Source organism: Colobus angolensis, unplaced genomic scaffold (assembly GCF_000951035.1).
Source record: "Colobus angolensis palliatus isolate OR3802 unplaced genomic scaffold, Cang.pa_1.0 Scaffold16, whole genome shotgun sequence".
In the NCBI taxonomy this organism is placed as follows: Eukaryota; Metazoa; Chordata; class Mammalia; order Primates; family Cercopithecidae; genus Colobus; species Colobus angolensis.
In genome coordinates this window covers 16993016-16997066 of record NW_012114710.1, presented here as the reverse complement: position 1 = coordinate 16997066, position 4051 = coordinate 16993016, and the positions used below count along the sequence as shown (strand labels likewise).

The window sequence follows — 4051 nt, the reverse complement described above, 5'->3', positions numbered from 1 at the left end:
AGAAGCCATCAGTTCTAATTGAAGTGCAGAGAAATCTGTTCTTTTCTTTTCCGGTGTTGTACTGTAGCCCTCCTAGCTAGTGGTCATGTGAGACAGTGTTTAAGCACAGGCTTAGGAGTTTTGCAGAGTCCAAATTCAAATTCCCATTTTGCTTCCTAGCAGCTGTGCAATCTTAAACAGTTTGCTTAGCCTTTCTAAGCCTCCTATTTGCAAAGTGGGTCTGATAACTAGGTTATGGGACTGTTGAAAGTTTATTTTTTATTTCTGCTTTTTATTATTTTTATTGTTTGAGTCTCACTTTGTTGCCCAGGGCTGGAGTGCAGTAGTGCAATCCTGGCTCACTGCAACCTCCGCCTTCCATGTTCAAGCAATTCTTCTGCCTCAGCCTCCCGAACAGCTGGGATTACAGGCGCCTGCCACCATACCTGGCTAATTTTTTTTTTTTTTCCTAGGATAGACAGGCTTCCACCATGTTGACCAGGCTGGTCTCAAACTCCTGACCTCAAGTAATCCACCCACCTCAGTCTCCCAAATTGCAAGTTTAAATAAGATAATGTATGTAGTGCTCAGCCCAGGGACTGGCGTGTAGTAAACCCTGGTAGCTCTTCTTATCTTATAGGATTATTATTTGGCAGATAGGAATTATTCGATGGCAGAAGTTCACTGATTTATTCAACAACTAGTTATTGAACACCATCTATGTCAACAGGCATCATTTTTGGGCCCTTAGTGCGCATCAGTGAATAGAGTGACCCAGATCTCTGCTCTCCTGGAGCTGAATTCTGGAGCAAGGAGACAGACAATAGGCACATTAAATAAGTCAATTACGTGGTGTATTGAAATGTGGTATGTGTCCTGGGGAAAAAAAATTAAAAGAAGTTTAGGGGACTATCCAAGTCACATATTTCATTATGAACCCTAATCTAATCTGAAATCGTATCAGTGAATGCTGACCCTAGTAGTAGATTTGGTTGGAAACTGATGCTGGTCTTGAAGCCTGACTTTTTTTTTTTTAATGGAATCTAGCTCCCCAAGTGCTGGGATTACAGGCTTGAGCCACCACACATGACCTATGTGTTGTATTTTAACTTTTGAGATCTCCTTGAGATTGGTCCATGTTATTAGTTATAAATCTAGTTTATTAGTACTCTTCTCTAAAAGCGACCAGTTGATTTCTGTCCCCTAGGATACATCTGGAAGGCTAGCAAGATACATTATTCCACACTGTGTTTCTCTGATGGATTCTTCAGCTCATTTGTCAAACTGTCAACTCTCTTGAGATCAAAATGCCAGTAAATTAGGTAAAATTTGCTGAGAGGGGAACAAGAGCTACTTGAAGAAACTGAATAACAAACAAAGCTATTTAAGAACTAGGTAAGAGAAGTAGGGAACAGTTTACTTCTTCATAGAATTTTTTTCTCTTTTGAAAACATTTTCTTCTTCCCTTAAATAAACCTATAAAATATTTGTATAATTTTTTGTTTATTTTTATCCCACCTCAGGCATGCACCACCACACAAGGCTGATTTTTAAATTTTAATTGTTATAGAGATGGGGTCTGCCTATGTTACCCAGGCTGGTCTGGAACTCCTGGGCTCTAGTGATTCATCCACCTCAGCCTCTCAAAGTGCTAGGATTACAGGTACTTGCCACTATGCCCAACTATCTTCGTGGAATTTTTTACCTCAATCTCCTGGACTTTTTTCTCTCCTTCCCATCACCTTTTTTTCTCCTTCCCATCACTGCAGAAGCAAACAGTATTTCAAATATTTCCACCATCAGTTTGTCAAGTTCTAGAACTTCACAAAAATAGACTCGCATGGCATGTGCTTTTTGGTGTTATGCTTCTTTCACTCAGCATGATATTTTCTGAGATTTCTTTGTATTGTTGCATGTGTCAGAGTTTACTTCTTTTATTGCTGCATAATATTTAGTTTTGTAAATAGAGCACAGTTTGTTTCTATACCTTCCTCTTAATGAACATGTGGATTGTTTCTAGTTTTTAACTATTATGAATATCACTGTATGAACGTTTATGTGGATATATATTTTCATTTCACTTGGAAAATTACCTAGGAGAAGGATTACTGGGCCATATGCTAAATGTATGTTTAACTATAAGGTACTCCAACTGTTGTACAACTGGCTGTCCCCTTTTGCATTCCCACTAGCAATGAATAAGAGTTCTAGTGGCTCCACATCTTTGTCAACACTTGGTATTGTCAGTCTTTTTAATTTATATCCATTCTTGTTGATATATAGTGGTATCTCACTGACTTTTTTTTTTTTTTTTTTTTTGACATGGAATCTTATTCTCTTGCCCAGGCTGGAGTACAGTGGTGCAGCTTTGATCTCCTGGTCCACTTCAGCCTTCAAGTAGTTGAGACCACAGGCATGCACACCACCATGCTCAGCTATATTACTGACTTTTTCCCCACTAAAACCTTTTTATTAGTTAAAACGAATTTTAGGCTGGGCATGGTGGCTCATGCCTGTAATCTCAACACTCTGGGGAGCCAACGCAGGAGGATTGAGTTCATGAGTTCGAGACCAGCCTGGAGACTTAGTAAAACCCATCTCCACAAAAAAAATGTAAAAAGTAGCTGTGTGTGGTGGTGCCTGCCTGTGGTCCCAGCGACTCAGGAGGCTTAAGTTAGAGGATCTCTTGAGCTCAGGAGGTCGAGGCTGCAGTAAGCTGTGCTCATACCACTTATAAAACTTTTAAACCTAATCTCAAAAAAAAACTTAAACATTAAAACATTTTAAAAACTAGGTTTGAAAGTTTTATAATGGCTGGGCATGGTGGCTCACACTTGTAATCCCAATACTTTCAGAGGCTAGGATGGATCACTTGAGCCCAGGGGTTAGAGGCTTTGAGCCCAGCCATATCTTTCTCTTTCTTTCTTTGTTTTTTTTGGAATTTAATATTCTTTATTGGGCTCAGACCAGGAGTCCATGAGTCTTGCGGACTTCTGCGTATTTGTCAGTTTTCTTCTCCACGTTCTTCTCGGCCTGTTTCCGTAGCCTCATGAGTTGTTTCTTCTTCCGGTAGTGGATCTAGGCCTTTTCCTTCCTCTTCTCCAAGGTAGCTGTCACTGCCTGGTACTTCCAGCCAATCTCATGTGCCAGGCGCCCCAGATAGGGAAACTTTCTTGTAGGCTTCAGACGCACGACCTTGACAGCAGCAGGAACCACCATCCACTTTTTCTTGTCGTAGGGCGGTGGGATGCTGTCAAACACCTGGAGGCGGTCCCACATGGTCAAACACCTGGAGGCGGTCCAGAGAGGCCTGGCCTCTCTGGTCTTGTGGGGCAGCATGCCTCGCACGGTCCGCCAGAAGATGTAGCTTGGGGCCCAGAGGTGGTAGGTGCCTTGCGAAGGGTTGGTGTTCATCCGCTTGCGGAGGAAAGCCAAGTATTTCAACTTATTTCTGTAGACATTGCCAGAAATGTTGATTCCCTCACAGCGTACGACCACCACCTTCCAGCCCAGCATTACCTCCTTAGCCACGATGGCTACCAGGCGGCCCAGGAGATGGTCTCGACCATCGAGGACCAGGACCTGCACCTCTGCCATCTTCGGCAACCGCCTGGGAAAGCACATCTTTTTATTTTTCTAGTCATTAGTAGATAAGGAAAGTGTCACAGTCACAGGCATTGGTACTAGTAACAATATTTAATACTTCTATGACATGTGTTGTCACTTAACAATAATATTAAGGGCCGGGCCCGGTGGCTCATGCCTGTAATCCCAGCACTTTGGGAGGCCGAGGTAGGTGGATCACCTGAGGTCAGGATTTCGAGACCAGTCTGGCCGACATGGTAAAATCTCTTCTCTACTAACAATATAAAATTAGGCCAGGTGTGGTGGCTCACGCCTGTAATCCCAGCACTTTGGGAGGCTGAGGTGGGAGGATCGCCTGAGGTCAGGAGTTTGAGACCAGCCTGGCCAACATGGTGAAACCCCGTCTCTACTAAAAATACAAAAACTAGCCGGGCATGGTGGCAGGCGCCTGCAAAAAAAAAAAAGAAAAAAAAACCGAGTCGGGCAT

At 42.8% G+C, this 4051-nt stretch overlaps 1 pseudogene; it reads right to left on the bottom strand.

The window, feature by feature from the left end:
- Positions 1-2940: 2940 nt before the first annotated feature.
- LOC105508289 lies at positions 2941-3528 on the bottom strand (annotated as a pseudogene).
- Positions 3529-4051: the final 523 nt, after the last annotated feature.